The sequence below is a fragment of the Nicotiana tomentosiformis genome, chromosome 2, assembly GCF_000390325.3.
Source record: "Nicotiana tomentosiformis chromosome 2, ASM39032v3, whole genome shotgun sequence".
NCBI lineage: Eukaryota > Viridiplantae > Streptophyta > Magnoliopsida > Solanales > Solanaceae > Nicotiana > Nicotiana tomentosiformis.
In genome coordinates, this window is record NC_090813.1 from 83279547 (window position 1) to 83298374 (window position 18828).

The following is an 18828-nucleotide window of genomic DNA, read 5'->3' on the forward strand; positions in this document are numbered from 1 at the left end:
AAAGAAGGAAAAGCATATAGCTCGTATGAAGTATGTTCAAAGCTATACTTCAAAAAAGTAAGCTAAAGGATAGACATTGCAGCTTTAGATCGGCCAGTTCTTAGGAATAAGGAAATTCCGGCACCAAACTTATCGAATTTCCAGGAAAAGCTTCATGCTTTGACTTACCAAAAGAGGTTATACATGAGTAGCATAGACTTTTAAAAGGAGAAACTGCAGAACTGGTTATTACTAGTACTGGATTAGAATAATGAGGAAACGATTACAAAGACTCTAACCATAACAAGTCTGATCATCCAACAAATGCAAAGAACAGTAAAGATTGGACAGACAATACAGTACAGCATGAATAATAACACAGCATATTTCTGGTTTCAGTTGAATTTTCTTCCATGTCAGATCTGCTCACATTAGCGAATCGAAAGACTTCTATTTCTTCTTGAAGCATGAACGTGGCAATACGTTGTAGAGAAACCATTCAATAAGTGCATCATCATATTAGCACAAATTATATCAAACACCACAATTTCAGTAATCAACATACATGAAACAGTACCATGAATTCAGAGAACTACCTGATTATAATTACATAACCATATTAAGTCATCACAGAATCAACTGCATGTTTGTTTTCACTGCTGTGTATCATCTGAAATCTGAGGCAATAAATTTATCAACTTAACAAAGAGGCATAGTGTCATTAATACACCCTATCACAACATCCATATAGCTCAAACTAGTACTCTCACTTACTATAGCTAGTATTTGGAATTGGAATGTGAGAAAAAAATTAAAAATTATAAAATAATGTTACTTTTAGTACTCCTTTTTAGATGTAGTTTCTAAACGTGTAAAAATTTATTTTTGAAAATTAAAGAGAATTGAGACCTAAAGTTAGAAGATCTGATCCTAGTACCCCGAACCCCTTCATTCTTTTCAAAACAGAGAGCATTAAACACAATTAGTAATTGAAATAATCCTCAAACAACACAGTACCTCATTAAAACTGAAATTAATTCACAGGCAAGACAATTAAGCATAAATAAAGCAAAACAGAACACTTCATTGATGTAAAAACAATCTACTAAACACATTAATTTCTTCGTCGCACCAATTTAAACGTAACCGCACTACTTACATTAATCCTAAAGCCACATAAACTAAAAACCCACCTAAAAAAGTAAAATATAACAGGGAAAAAAGTCAGATCTAATTAGATGGTAACGAGAGATGGATCATAATTATTAGGTTCAGAAAAAATGGGTACAACTGCAATGAGCTTCTTTCTCTGAAGGCAGCAAGGACGGTGGTTCGCAATCTTCAAATTGAAACAAGGAATTAAGCCCTCTGTGGTTGGTGCTAAGAGGTCTGTTTCTGAATTGGGTATTTGCTGGCACATTGCAATTGGAGATTGAGCATTGTTTGGTCTTGATTTAGCAGTGATTTTGGAGTTCCTGAGTTGTGCCAACGCTCCTGGCTTTAGGTATGTATAATACGACGGCATTGAAGATCTCAAATTCCTGCTTCTTATCTTAGATTTCATTTTTCTATTTTGGAACTTGAGTTGGAATTGGAGAAGAGCGGTTTCTGGATGAAGGACGGAAGTGTGTAAAGATGGGGTTTGAAATATAAGGAAGTTGTAAAAGCGGGAAAGTGGTTGGCGGGTCATGAGCTTAATGTTAATAAAACTTACTTTATATAAAAAGACCGATTTATGTGAAATTGTTTTGCCCTTCCCGATTTTCTTGGGAAATTTGAATATTAAGCGGCGTTTATTTTGAGTTTTAAGGAAACATTTGTTCCTAAAAACGAAGTAGAGTTGTAATTTTACCTAATACTTTCTTAATCCAAAAAGGAATAGCATTATTGCTATTTGAAAAGTTATAACAAAAATCTTTGTCTATGATTCTAAATAATTAGAACTAAATAATTTCAAATATATAAATTGTGATTTATAGTAAGTTTCTTTATGTGACTTGTTAACGTGTAAATTTAACTTTATACAAGAAGTTGTTATTTGACTTGACCCAAAAATTAAATGTGTTCACTTTCATATTGCCAATGCATTTGAAGAATTGCCTTATATTCATTTCGTTACATGCACCTTTATTTATGGAGCATACGAGATAAAATAATGGAACTGTAACTGGTACTTCAAATAGAAGGTGGTGTTTGTTTTAGAGTTGGCAAAAACTGAGTTTCCTAGAGAAAATTCTCATGCATTGTAGGCCTAAGAGTGGAGCGGAAACAGGGTCCTGTGAATTCCAGTGAGATATTTGGTAGTAAATTCTATTTGTGGCAATGGATGTTAATAGAACCCATACCAAAACGAAAAATAGATGGTTGATAAACAGTGAAGTTGTCAGGTTCAAACTTGATTATAGAATCATAAAGTTACTTCCCTCCAATGGTATGACTAATAAAATACAAGATCCAAACTCCAGGCACAAAATCCCACCAACCATTGCCAGCTTGGGAATGGGGTGCATACAATATGACAAACATGAAATAACTTTCTTAATCTTATTTCTGTAAGACGATCTAGAATCCTATGTCATGGCTACAATAGGTTATCAGTTGACAACCAACCAGCATCTCTTTCACATTATTAGTGTTACTTACAATTACAATGAAATGAAACAAGCAAGATATCAAACTCCAAAAGATTATCAGTTGAAACTTGGTACAAAACCTTTTAGGCAAATCTTTGTCTCTACTAAAATGTTTCATACATGAAAGCAAATATGTCACGTCTGATCTATGCAGACAGGATATGCTCATTATAGTCAAACAGGATGTGCATCAAACTAGAAACAGGGAGACTGGTCGAATACTCAATGAACTTAACAACAGCTATGGAAGTCCAAAAGAAGATAAAATACCATTGTTCATTGTGTAGATTGTGTCCCCTCAAATACCCAATTGGAGCAGGATAAACACAGTAGTCTGTCACATTTTTAAGTCTCATATAAATTCTGGCAAAGTTACTGCTTCATAATATTTTGTCCTTGTGGTCAGGAATACGAAATTTGGAGCAAATTACCTTGATACAGAAATGATCAAAATCTAACTGAAGGATAGAAGAAAAGTAATAAAGTGGCTACAAAGAACAAGTAACAATAATCTCTAGAAATTTTAATCAAATCATGAAAGCTCAAGTCTTTTGCTGCTTGGAATAATAAGGAAACCCATGAAGATACCTTAAGTAAACTGCAGTAAAGAACGATAATTTTTCAATGAAATCCAAGATGGTACATTCTCTTAACCATGTACGGATCACCCAAAAGCAGGAAATACATAATTCATGTAGGCAGTAAATATCAAACTCTGCATATTAATTCGTATAGGCAGTGAATTTTTTTCATCAAACTGACAAATGGAAGAAGCCAACATTCTGAAAGCACAAGCAAGAAAAGCAATTTAGAGGAAAAGCTTACTTCTTTAATGTGTTAAAAGCAGCACATCAGCCTGTAGTGCGTAATAAAAGAACAGAGAAACTAGATCTATGGGGAAAACTGCTTAATATTGAATGTATAGCACAGGGAGGGATTAACTAGAGACTCCCCATTTCCTCGAATGCATCAAGACGAAAAGTATGGTAAGAACTCATCATTACTAAGCACAGAGCACACTATAATTGCACAACCATAAAGTGATCTTCTTTACAAAGAAAGATTATTACTTCAATAAATCAAATTTCCATTCATAGCACATAATTTAATACGGAAGTCCAGAAGAACATAAAGTACCATTGTTCATTGTGTAGATTTTGTCCCTCAAATACCTATTTTGAGCCAAGCAGGATAAACATAGATGTCTGTCGCACTTCTCTATGATGTAATTTCTAGCAAAGTCACTGCTTCATAATATTTAGTCTTCATTGTCAGGAATAAGAAATCTAGAGTATATTATCTTGATCTGGAAGAATCAAATCTAACTGAAAGATAGAAGAAAAGCAATGAAGTGGCTACAAAGAACAAGTAGCAATAATCTCCAGAAATTTCAATAGCAGCAAGAATGCTCAAGTCTTTTGGGAATGGGATACCTTAAGTAAACTGTAGTAAAGAACTAAATCCAAAGTCAACAGCCAATATTCCGAGAATATAAGCAAGAGAAGCAATTAAGGTAAAGCTAACTCTTTAATCTGTTGAAAGTAACACATCAGCCTGCAGAGAAAGAATTGAGGAACCAGATTTAAAAGGAAAAATTGCCTACCATTGAATGTAAAGCACGGGGAGGGATTAAATAGAGATTTCCTCAAGACGAATCTGTCCATTTTCATGAATGCATCAAGATCAAAATTATAGTAGTAAGAAATCAGCATTGAATAAGCACAGAACAAACTATAATTGCACAGCCATAAAGTAATCTTCTTTAAACATAAACATCACTTTAATAAATCAAATTTCCTTTCATGACACACATAATTCAATACTTGCAATAAAGTAAGCCTTAAGATTCACATGAAAAATTCATGCAAACACACAAAAGATTAAAACTGTGTAGAATAGATCACTTTATTCATATAAATTTGTGTTTTTTCTACATTTCTCGTTTGCTGCAATTACAAAAGACAAATAACAAAATCAAAAATTCAAAGGGGGAAAATCCCCCCTAAATACACAAAGTTTCAGTTTTTTCTATATGTTTTCACTATAATTATCCAATTCTCGCGAAAGATAACATTTTTACGAATTGGATTCAGTAAAAATGGGTGCAACAGCAGTGAGCTTCTTTCTCTGAATAAACCGAGGCTGGCGAAATCGGATCGATGAATTGAAGCAGGGAATGACATCCATGGTTTGTAAGGGGTCGGATGACGCGGTAATTAAGGGAATTTGTTGACTATAAATAGCAAACAGGGACTGAACAGTTTTCAACCTTGATTTAGCCGAGATTTTGGAGTACCTGATTTGGGCAAGTGCACCTGGTTTCAAGAATGTGTGAAATGATGGTGGTGATGTTGTAGATCTGGAAGTTCTGGTTCTCGTTGAGGGTTTCATTGTCGGGGGTGGAGAAATTAGGATTTTTTTCGGGATTTTGGTGGAAACCCTAGGAGGAGGAGAGTGAGGTTGTTGAGATTGGGATATGAAAGAGGGAGGATATGAGGGTTTAAAATACGGAGATGTGAAGGCGGGAAAAAAAGAATAGTAGGCGGCTATTGTGGTTGGGCTTGGGCTAGAATGGTTTTGTAGAGGGTTTTTGGGCTGATTGGTAATTAGGGCTTGTTGGCATGGCCCCATTGTTTCTTGGCCCAGCATATATATATATACTATATTTTTATGCAAATTTGACGAAAAATAAAGAATAATGGAAGAAAAATACTCATATTAGTAGTGATACTAATTGTTTGAAGCTAAGTCTTAGTCACATACTCACATTGGTATTTATGCTTATTTTTAGGTTCACTGTTGGATAGGAGTCATTAATTTTTGTAAATAAACATGGAACTTGTAGTAATAGAGAACCTAATTTATTGGATATGATATGAGACGAGTCTACATGAAGACTAAGTAGACGTTTAGCCATAGATTCCAAATATTTTTTACTTTATTTGAAACTTATGAAATTGGAGTTGTGTTTGATTATACTTTTTTGCAAAAGAAAAAAGAGAGCATTTTATTTGGAATTTATGAAGATGGATTTGAAAAACAGGTTGAACACTTTCTCAAATTTGGAATCCTTTTAAAAATTTATGACCAAACACTGATTTTAAACAAAGTAAAATTTTATTCCGGATTACTCTAGTATTCATAAGGGAGGCTGGCGATGGAATGGAGAGATGCAAGAAAAAGTGAAAACCAAGAAAGTGGTGTATCTGAATCTAGCGAAAAGTGTAGACGAGGAGGAGAAGAGGGTGAATAGGGAGCAATATAAATTGGCTAAGAATGAGGCGAAGTTAGCAGTTACAGCGGCCAAGACTACAGCTTTCGGTCGTTTGATCCCTAATGCCTCTTTATTATACATAGGGATGTGGACATTGATGAAGATGCCACACGTCGTATTGGGGTGGGGGTGGATGAAATGGAGACTCGCTTCCGGTATTTTGTGTAACAAGAAGGTTCCACCGAAACTTAAAGGTAAGTTCTACAAAGTAGTGGTCAGACCGACTATGTTGTATGGGGCTAAGTGTTGGCGAGTCAAGTTCGCTCATGTCTAAAAGATTAAGGTAGCAGAGATGAGGATGTTGAGATGGATGTGCGATCACACCAGGTAGATAGGATTAGGAATGAGGTTATCCCGCGACAATGTAGGTGTGGCCCCTATTGAGGACAAGATGCGGGAAGCAAAGTGTCACGACCCAAAATCCCAATCTGTTGTGATGGCCTATCTCGATACTAGGCAAGCCGATAATCTCGATAAACCATAATTTCTCTTAAGTTTGAAAATACAATACAAAATCTCACAAATACTGATATGAACACTCCTCAAAACCTGATGTCACTGAGTACATAAACATCTAATATGAATACAAGTCTGGAAAATACGGTTTATAACAGTCTGAGACCAAATATAGTAAATAAGAAGATAGAGAATGAGAGACAAGGTCCGCGGAATACGACATCTACCTTAAAATCTCCTGAAAATCAACTGCGAAATGATCAATACCTGCTATGTCCGGGAATACCTGAATCTGCACACAAGTGCAGGGTGTAGTATGAGTACAACCAACTCAACAAGTAACAATAATAACTAAGGAACTGAAGATAATGACGAGCTACACAGTTATAGTTCACTTTCAGTAATTCCAGCAAAGAACAGACATGCTTTCAAATCCAATAGTTTAAGTTAAATCAGTTTTTATATAGTTCAAGTTCATGTAACCCCAGATATAAAATCTTCCAGAGATTTCACAACAATGACAGATAGCAACCAAGTGCAACAACAAATGCAAAGCAAGTACAACCTCTCAGGCAACAGTCACTCAACTTATCACAACAACTCAGTCACTCGGCTCTCAACCCTCAGCACTCACACTCAATGGGTACCCGCGCTCACTGGGGGTGTACAGATTTCGAAGGAGCTCCTACAGCCCAAGAGCCATAATCTGCACGGACAACTCACGTGCTATAATATTCTGCACGAACAACTCACGTGCCATAATATCCTTACCTCACCGACAGGCCCTCGGCCTTACTCAGTCCTCAACCTCTCTAGTCTCTCTGGCTCTCAGAAATCACAAAGATCAGCCCAAACAAAGATAACATAATGCATCAATAAATATCAAGAAAGACTAAGGTATGATACACAACTAAAATCACGACTGAGCACAAGATAGCAATTAGCAAATAATTCAATAAGTACGTGACCTCTGTGAGTCCCAACAGTACTATCACATAGCCTAAGCATGATTGCTAACATGATTTACACTCAAATTTCTTCAACACATAGAGAGCATATAGCTAACAACAAGTTATTTAACTTTACAGTTTTATGGGACGGACCAAGTCACAATCTCCTCGGCGCACGCCTACATGCCCGTCACTTAGCATGTGCGTCACCTCTAAAATAATCACATGACACAAAATTTGGGGTTTCATACCCTCATGACCAGATTTATAACTGTTACTTGCATCAGAGCGTGAAATTCTTCACTCTATTATGCCTTTGCCTCGCAAATCGGCCTCTGAATGCCTCGAATCTAGTCACAAATAATTCGTTTCAGTCAAAGAAATTTATTGGAATTAATTCCATATGAAAAATACAATTTTCCATAAAAAAATAAATTTTAGCTCAAAAATTGCTCGTGGGGACCACGTACCGGAACCCAACAAAAGTTATAAAATATGAAAGTCTATTCAACCACGAGTCTACCCATACCAATTTTACAAAAATCCAACCTCAACTCGACCCTCAAATCTACAAATCTTATTTCCAAAATTCTAAGTTCCAATCTCCGATTTACACATCAAAATCACGTAATTTAGTCGAATTATTCAATGATAATTAAATATTATGGAGTAGAAATGATCACAAGGGACTTACCTCAAGTTTTTCTTGAAAATATATCAAAAATCGCCTCTCCTCAAGCTCTAATTTGTCAAAAATATCGAATGGGACGAAATCCCTATTTTTATAAGTCTGCCCAAACATCCTCGGTTTTGCCTCGATCTTGGTCTTCGATCGAGGTCTTCGTCCTTGCCTTCGATCGTGTCCCTCGACCCTGGGCTCGATCGTGGCTTGATTCTGGGCTCGATTATGGCAGAAGAAATTTCCAGCATAAGGAAATTCCAGCAGCTGTTGTAGTTTAATTTTTTATCCGTTAACCATTCGAAACTCACCCGAGGCCCTCGGGACCTCAACCAGATATACCAACAAGTCCTAAAATATCCTACGAACTTAGTCGAATTCTCAAATCACCTCAAACAACGCTAAAACTATGAATTACACCCCAATTCAGGCCTATTGAACTTTGAATTTTCTAATTTATACAAATGACTCTGGAACCTATCAAATCACGCCCGATTTACCTCAAATTTTGCGCACAAGTCATAAATGACATAACGGCGGTATTTCAATTTTCAGAATTAGATTCCGACCCCGATATCAAAAAGTAACCCCTCTCCCCCGGTCAAACTTCCCGAAAATTCAACTTCCGGCATTTCAAGCATAATTCCACTACGGATCTCCAAAAAATTTTCGGACACGTTCCTAAGTCCAAAATCACCATACGGAGCTATTGAAATTATTAAAATTCAAATCCGAGGTCATTTACACATAGGTCCATATCTAGTCTACTTTTCTAACTTAAATTTTTAATTATGAAACTAAGTGTCTCATTTCACTCAGAATTCCTTCCGGACCCGAACCCACTAACCCGGTAAGTCATAAAATAACTATAAAATATAAATTGAGTAGTAAATGGGGGAATAGGGTTATAATACTCAAAATGACTGATCGGATCGTTACATTTTCCCCCTCTTAAATAAAAGTTCATCCTCGAACGGGTTTAGAACAATACTTGGAGTCTCAAATAAGTGTGGATATTTGCTCCGCATCTCCTGCTCAATCTACCAAGTAACTTCTCTGGTTGGCTGGCCTCTCCACTGCACCTTCACTGATGTTATGCTCTTTGACCTCAGCTTTCTAACCTGCCGGTCTAAAATAGCCACTAGCTCCACGTCATAAGTCAAATTACCGTCCAGTTGTAGTGTACTGAAATCCAGAACATAAGACGGATCCCAACATACTTTCGGAGCATGGATACATGGAACACTGGATGAACATCTGATAGACTAGGTGGCAAAGCAAGTTCATAAGCCACCTCTCCAATTTTCTTAAGTATCTTAAAAGGCCCAATATACCGAGGGCTCAACTTGCCCTTCTTCCCGAACCTCAACACACCCTTAATGGGTGAAATATTGAGAAGAACATTCTCCCCAACCATATAAACAACATCACGAACCTTCCTATCAGCATAACTCTCCTGTCTAAACTGTGTCGTGCGAAGCAGTTCCTGAATTACTTTGACTTTCTCTAAAACATCCTGAACCAAGTCAGTACCCAATAGTCTAACCTCACCTGACTCAAACCAACCATCGTAGATTGACACAGTCTCCCATATAAAGCTTCATACGGGGCCATCTGAATGTTTGACTGGTAGCTATTATTGTAAGCAAACTCCGCGCGTGGGAGAAATTGATCCCAAGAACCCCCAAAATCAATGACACAAGCGCGTAGCATATCCTCCAATATCTGAATAGTGCGCTCGGACTGTCCGCCCGTCTGAGGGTGAAATGTTGTACACAACTGAACCTGTGTGCCCAATTCTCGCTGCACTGCCCTCAAAAACTGTGAGGTAAATTGCGTACCTCGATCTGAAATAATGGATACCGACATATCGTGTAGGCGAACAATCTCGCGAATATAAATCCCGGTCAACCGCTCCGAAGAATAATTAGTACCAACTGGAATAAAATGTGCGGACTTAGTTAGCCGATGTACAATCACCCAAACAGCATCAAACTTTCTCAAAGTCCGTGGGAGCCCAACGACGAAGTCTATAGTAATACGCTCTCATTTTCACTCCGGAATTTCAAGTATCTGAAGCAATCCTCCTGGCCTCTGATGTTCATACTTTACATGTTGACAATTTAGACACTGAGATACAAACCCAACTATATCTTTCTTTATTCGCCTCCACCAATAGTGTTGCCTCAAATCTTGATACATCTTCGCGGCGCCTGGATGAATAGAGTATCGCGAACTGTGAGCTTCATGGAGAATCAGCTCACGCAAACCATATACATTAGGCATACATAGTCTGCCCTATATTCGTAATACACCGTCATCTCCAATAGTGATTTCCTTGGCATCACTGTGCTGAACTGTGTCCTTAAGGACAAGCAGATGTGGATCATTATACTGGCGCTCTCTGATGAGATCATATAAAGCAGACCGAGAAACCACACATGCCAAAACTCGATTTGGCTCGGAAACATCCAATCTAACAGACTGATTAGCCAAGGCCTGAACATCAAAGGCTAAAGGCCTCTCTGCTACCGGTAAGTATGCTAAACTACCCAAACTCTCTGCCTTACGACTCAAGGCACCGGCCACCATATTAGCCTTTCCGGGATGATAGAGAATGGTGATATCATAATCCTTAAGCAACTCCAATCACCTTCGCTACCGCAAGTTAAGATCCTTCTGTTTAAACAAATATTGTAGACTCCGATGATCGGTATATACCTCACACTAGACACCGTACAAGTAGTGCCGCCAAATTTTCAAGGCATGGACAATAGCTGCTAACTCAAGATCGTGGACTGGATAATTCTTCTCATGTACCTTTAACTGTCTGGACGCATAGGAAATCACCCTACTGTCTTACATCAGCATTGTGCCGAGACCAATACGCGACGCGTCACAATACATAGTATAAGACTCTGAATCTATAGGTAACACCAATATTAGAGTTGTAGTCAAAGCTGTCCTGAGCTTCTGAAAGCTCTCCTCACATTCATCGGACCACCTAAACGGAGCACCTTTCTGGGTCAATTTAGTCATAAGCGACGCAATAGACGAGAAACCCCCCACGAAATGACGATAATAACCGGCTAAGCCTAGAAAACTCTGAATCTCAGTAAATGAGGATGGTCTGGGCCAATTCTAAACTGCCTCTATTTTCTTCGGATCCACCTTAATTCCTTCACTGGACACTATATGTCCCAAGAATGCCACCGAACTAAGCCAGAACTCACACTTAGAGAATTTGGCATAAAGTATCTCCTCTCTCAGCCTCTGTTATACAATACCCAAGTGTTGTGCATGCTCATCCTGGCTACATGAGTACACCAGAATATCATCAATAAATACCACTACAAATAAATCAAGATATGGCTGAAATACACTATTCATCAAATGCATAAATGTTGTTGGTGAATTGGTTAGCCCAAAAGACATCACAAGAAATTCGTAGTGGCCATAACGAGTTCTGAATACCGTATTCATAATATCCGAATCCCGAATTATCAACTGGTGATACCCAGATCTCAAATCAATCTTGGAGAACATAATGCCATAACATTATTCAAATATTTGACAAAACTAATCTATCAATACTAACTAAAAATTGAATAACATGCAATATTAAATAATAAGCCAATAGTATTAAAACAAGTAAAGTGGAACCATAAATATAACACAATTTTAAAATCCAAAAAAAAGTTTAACATATGTCAAATTCCAACATAATAAAAATAAGTTCCAATACAACTTAATATTATGAAACATAATAAGTTTATAATCTTATTCAACAATCAAATTCTACTTTAATGACATCACTCATTATATGCCAAGTTTATTAATGACTCCTTATTTCTAATACTAGAATAATAACGCAGTTACGCTAAATGAAGAAAGTAAAACAAATAAGAAATAAATTATACAAGCAATTACATGGAATTGTAAGAACTAAAGGTAGGGAAATAAAAGATAAATAACGTACAAAAAAAAATATATTTAAAAATTAAAAATTAAAAAGAAATTAAAATAATGGAAATAAAAAGTTATAAAGAAAATAAATTTAAATAAAAACAAAAACGAAAGAAATTAAAAAGTAACCTTGTAATTACACAATGTAATTACCACTAATTCTCACCCCCTTGAGAATTGGAGAGTGTAATTACACCTCGTCAATTACACTCAATTTTATGCTGACCAAATAATTACTTAGCGTGGCATGTATAATTACATCCAATTACACACAAATCCAATTCCTAGGTGGTTTTCCAAACAGGCTCTAAAGGTCTATACTTGTATTGATCCTTCAAATAAACTAGCCCCGACTTGTTATGGAAACCAAAATGTAAACAAAGCCCAAGATAAGGTCATAACCTGTGATCTCCACTCATTTGGATCAGCCCTATCAACTTTTTGAACGTTGCCTAGCTTATCTTGTGAAGGATCCAAACCAGTTCCTTTTTTTTGGGTTGAGAAATTAACTTAAATATCCAAAAAATGGCCGAAAGATTATAATTTATGTACAATTATTTTATAATATATGTATATTAACTAGCAGCTGTATTTTTTTTGTTGAAGAATTAACCCAAATAGCCGTCACCCAACAACTTAAACTAAAAATTACCGGTAGAGGTATAATATATACATAATTTATGTATTACATGTGTATAAATATGTATCAATGTATAAACTATTTATGTAAAACAAATCCATATTTTTTACTGGGCGACTAAATGTGTAACTTTATAGTTGAACTATTCAAGTCTATAATTTTGTTCAGGAAAATTGTATTGTCTCTTCCCTTTTCGTTTTTCAAAGACGAGCAGTGCTCTCATCTTGTTAGTTTTGAATTTTGCAACTCGTTCTTTCAATTTGAACCTGTAACACAAGTTTTCAGCTCAACTATGTATAGGGAATTGAGGATATGCACTTCCTCACTTAATACTTTGACCTCCTACGACATTTTCTTTGTCAATTATTATTCGTATGCAATTGGAATTTACAAAAATATCAGCTACCTACTAACTAAAGCTATCCAAACACAGTTAAAAACTCGTTCACATAATTAATTGTTAGTATAATATATTTGTAAAATAATTCTGGAGAAGAAAAAATAACGTATAAAAAGAAATGTAGAAGAAATAGAATTTAATCTGAGCCCACTAAATTCACACTGTTTCCTTAAGGAACTTAATCCCCTCCTAGTACCCGAAGTCATGGATTATTTCCTCCAGGATAGAACAGATTACACATTGGTGTAGCGGTACTTCAAACCCCAGTGTTTTAACGAACACAAATGGCGGTAGCAAATCACACTTACGTTGTTTGTTTTGTAAGAAAACAATGCAGAAAGGAAGAGAAAAATTCAGAAATCTCGTAAGAAAAATCTGAGGGAATGGTCTGTTATTTATAGCCAACATGTTGAGGTTAAACGAAGAGGTGCAACTCTTCAGAATGTTTGTTATGACTGTTCACGTAAAATGGCCATTACGTAAATAGCTATTTACGCAAAATAAATCGGGAAATCAAAATGCGGAGAAAAATTAATTTACCATTATAAAAATGGCTAATTTGAATTAAAATAATATTATGTTAATCTTAATATTAACAAATAAATTTGGTCCAAAAAATTAATCAATCAATCATTTAACCAAATCCGAAGCTGAGTCGAGCGAGCGATGAACACGAGGCTTGCCTTCTTCTTAACTCTTTAAGAGCTAGGAAGAAGAGCAATTGTATATATACCCATCAAAAGTCTTTTCCTCCTCCAATAAGGGACAATGTGCCTTTGTCAAGGAGAGAAAATCAAAATTTTATTTTTCCCTCCATTTCTCATTCACCCTATGTTAAGCTAAACTAAGCTTAAAACCCAACAATCCCCCACATGAATGGGGAATGGCTATATCATGGAAATATGCATGAAAAATTGTATGATTCGCAAGCAAGGATTAGTTGCATCTGGATAAGTAGGTTTCCCTTTGAACTTTCCGTAGTGAACTTATGTCGGATATACTCGGTCAATTGGTAGATTTGATATCTTTGAACCATCGAACTTTGGTGTATACCTAGACAACCATAAATTACATAATCAACCCTTAACCGTCTTTGGTTCTCATTGTTGTGTTCGTTTCAGCCATGAATATCGCCTGGTTTCATAAGTGCGTAGAGAACTGGCCTTACAAAATTCTCCTTGAAGAGGCTAACACTTCACACTTACACAGGTGATTCCTAAACATGTCATCCCGTAGATACACTATTTGATATACTCTGTATCAAATTTAGAAACCATTAAAAAACCTTAATACTTTATCCTTGGTACTGAACATTGTCTCATCACGAGAATCGGCCAATTTTAGTTGACAATGTTGAACCGTCATTAATGACTACCTCTCTAGTTAGACCTTTCGTAAGTGGATCCGACACATTATCACTTGACTTCACATAGTCAATCGTGATAATTTCTCTAGAGAGTAATTGCCTAACGGTTTTATGTCATCGTCGTATATGACGAGATTTACTGTTATACATAATGCTCCCAACCCTTCCAATTGCCGTTTGACTATCGCAATATATACATATTGGGAAAACCGGTTTGGGCCAAAATGAAATATCTTTCAAAATATTTCGGAGTCATTCAACTTCTTTACTGGATTTATCTAAGGCTATGAACTCAGCCTCCATTGTAGAGCGGGCAATATAAATTTGTTTGGACTACTTTCAAGATACCGCTCATCACCAATAGTGAATACTTATCGACTTGTGGACTTAGAATCAGTTGAACCGGTGATCCAATTTGTATCACAGTATCCCTCAATCACTGCAGGATATTTACTGTAGTGCAAAGCATAGTCCTGGGTATGTTCTAAATATCCCAATACTCGTTTCATTGCCATCCAATGAGATTGACCGGGATTACTCGTGTATCGACTCAATTTACTTATAGCACAAGCTATATCTGGTCGTGTACAATTCATGATATATATTAAACATCCCAACACATAAGCATAATCCAATTGTGATATGCTTTGACCTTTGTTCTTTGCTAATGCAAGATTCACGTCAATTGGAGTCTTTGCAACTTTAAAATCTTAGTGCTTGAATTTTTCAAGTAATGTTTTATTATAATGAGCTTGTGACAATGCCATACCTTGAGGAGTCTTATGGATCTTAATACCCAGAATTAAATATATAACTCCCAAGTCCTTCATATCAAACTTGCTAGTTAGCATACGCTTAGTCGCATTTATGTTGGCAATGTCATTACTCATTATCAGCATATCATCCACATATAAGCAAACAATGACTATGTGATTTGGAACATTTTTAATGTACACACATTTATCACATTCATTTATCTTAAAATCATTTGACAACATTATTTGATCAAATTTCGCATGCCATTGTTTGGGTGTTTGTTTTAGTCCATAAAGGGACTTAATAAGTTTACATACCTTCTTTTCTTTACCCGGAACCACAAACCTTCAGGTTGTTCCATGTAGATTTCTTCCTCCAAATCTCCATTTAAGAAGGTCGTCTTAACGTCCATTTGATGAATTTCAGGACTATAAACCGCAGCTAATGCTACTAATGTACGTATGGACGTAATTCTTGTAACTGGAGAGTAAGTATCAAAATAGTCAAGACTTTCTCGTTGTCTATACCCTTTGACCACAAGTCTTGCCTTATATTTATCAATAGTGCCATCATCTTTTATTTTTCTCTTAAAAATCCATTTAGAACCCAACGGTTTATTTTCAGGAGGAAGATAAACTAATTCCAATGTATGGTTGTTCAATATGGATTCTATTTCACTATTGGCTACCTCTTTCAAAAATAATGATTCCGAAGAATACATAGCTTCTTTAAATATTCGAGGCACATTTTTTAATAAGAAAGTCACAAAATCTGGTCCAAACGAAGTAGACGTTCTTTGACGTTTACTACGTTTTGGATCCTCCTGATTAGACGTACTTTCTTTTGTTTCTTCCCGAGGTCGTTTAGATCCTTCACCAATCAACTCACATTCCTTTTTATACGGATATATATTTTTGAAGAACTCAACATTATCTAATTCTATAACCGTATTATTATGAATGCCGGGATTTTTTGATTTATGAACCATAAATCGATATGCTTTACTATTAGTCGCATATCCTATGAAAACATAATAAACGGTTTTCGCTCCTATATTTACCCTTTTGGGTTTAGGAACTTACACTTTTGCCAAACACTCTTATACTTTAAGATAATTCAAGTTGGGCTTCCTTCCTTTTCATTTTTTAAATGGAATGGATTGTGTTTTGTTATGGGGTACTCAATTTAGTATCCGGTTAGCCGTAAGAATGCCCCCCTCCCCAAGTTCTGTGGCAAACCAGAACTTATCAACAAAGCATTCGTCATCTCCTTTAATGAACGATTCTTTCTTTCCACAATCCCATTGGATTGGGGTGTGTAAGGGGCCGTTGTTTGATGAATAATTCTATTTTTAAATATATTCTTTCAAAAGGAGATTCATATTCACGACCCCTATTACTTCTTATCATTTTGATTTTCTTGTTAAGTTGCGTTTCAACTTCATTTTTGTATTACTTGAATGCATCTATTGCTTTGTCTTTACTATTAAGTAAGTAAACATAGCAATATCGAGTACTATCGTTAATAAAAGTTGTGAAATACTTCTTTCCACCGCGAGATGGTATTGACTTCATATCGTAAATAATTGTGTGAATTAAGTCTAAAGGATTTAAATTCCTTTCAACTACTTATAAGAATGTTTAACATACTTAGATTTCACACATATTTGACATTTTGATTTGTCGCATTCAACTTAGGCAATACTTCAAATTAATCATTTTTCACAAGATTTTATAATTGACATTTCCCAAACATATATGCCATAAATTATTAGACTCAAGTAAGTAAGAAGAAGCTGAAATTTTATTATTCTCAACGACCATTACATCTAGTTTGAAAAGGCCCTCAGTGAGGTAACATTTTTCCTACAAATATCTCATTCTTACTTATTACAACCTTATCAGATACAAAAATATACTTAAACCCGTTCTTAATGAGAAGTGCAGTAGAGCTAAGTTCTTTCTAATTTCAGGAACATGAAGGACGTTGTTTAGAATCACCTCCTTGCCAGAAGTCATCTTTAGAAATATCTTGCCATATCCTTCAATCGTGGCCGTTGCAGAATTTCCCATAGGAAGCGTCTCTTCGGGTCCAATGGGAGCATATGTGGCAAACGCTTCTCTAATAGCACAAACATGGCGAGTGGCTCCACAATTAATCCACCCTTCCTTAGGATTTCCCACCAGGTTGCATTCAGAAAGCATAGCACACAAGTCATCAATATCCTCGTGCTTTTCAACCATGTTTGCTTGACCCTTCTTCTTGTCTTTCCTTGGAGCACGACAATCTGTAGATTTGTGTCCAGCTTTCCCATAGTTGTAGCAATTTCCTTTGAACCGCTTCTTGCTTGGGTTGCTTTTTGGTCCAGGAGCCTTCTTCCTCTTTTTATTATTTTGTAGAGCATCCTCAACAATGTTTGCTCCCATTATTGTTGAGTTTCCTCGACCTTTCTTTTCAGCAGCGTTGTTGTCCTCTTCGATCCTCAATCGAACAATGAGATCTTCGAGCGATATCTCCTTGCGTTTGTGTTTCAAGTAATTTTTGAAGTCCTTCCACAAAGGAGGCAATTTCTCAATTATCACTGCAACTTGGAATGCTTCATTGATGAAAGACCTTCAATGAAAATTCTATTAATAATAATAATATAATTAATACTTTCAACATAAATATTAATTCGACGTATACCTTCAGCAAGGAGATCGTGAATAATCACTTGCAACTCCTGGACTTGGGTAATAACAGACTTGGTATCTATCATTTTGTAGTCCAATATAGACGTTATATAGATCGTCCTCTGGCCCGCTAAAAATATAATTCTTGCACAAAAAATCAGAATGCTTCCACGTCTCAGTCACGAGAAAGCGTTCATTATCTGGAATTTCGTCAGGCAGTACAGAAACATCTTCCTTAATGACTTCTGTAGACTTAAAGTCGTCAAGTAGAAGAACATCTTCTGCTACGACCGCTTGAAATCAATCTCGGAAAATTTTTCGTGCTTTTCTGCCCGTGCTGGTGCCAATGCCGGTGTTGTTCGGCTTGTCGATGCATTGACAGTCACCATAGGAACATGCTGATTTCCACTCCCAGTCGTCATTTCTGTAAAAGAATGACACAATTAAATGTTGAATATATAGTGAAGTTTTTATATTTTCAAACCGAATAAAATTGGAGTATAAAATCATTTAGATTTTAATCTCAAATGGAGTAGATAATCGTTAGGATTTTAATCTCCAAATAACAGATAATAAACCAAAACAGATTATACGTTAAAGTAAACAAATGGAGTAGAAAACCACGAAGGTTTTAATCTCCAAAACGGGAGTAGAAAACTACACAGGCTTTAATCTCCAGAACAATATATATAATACAAATACAGAATATAAAATTAAGTTCCTTAAGCTTGTTAGTATAATGTATTTGTAAAATAATTATGGAGAAGGAAAAATAACGTATAAAGAAATGTAAAAAAAAACAGAATTTAATTTGAGCCCACTAAATAAATAGTGTTTCCTTAAGGAACTTAATCCCCTCCTAGTACCTGAGGTTGTGGATTATTTCCTTCCAGGATAGAACGGATTACACACTGGTGTAGCGGTACTTCAAACCCCAGTGTTTCAACGAATACAAATGGTGGTAGCAAATCACACTTACGTTGTTAGTTTTGTAAGAAAACAATGCAGAAAGGAAGAGGAGAATTCAGAAATAACGTAAGGAAAATCTGAGGGAATA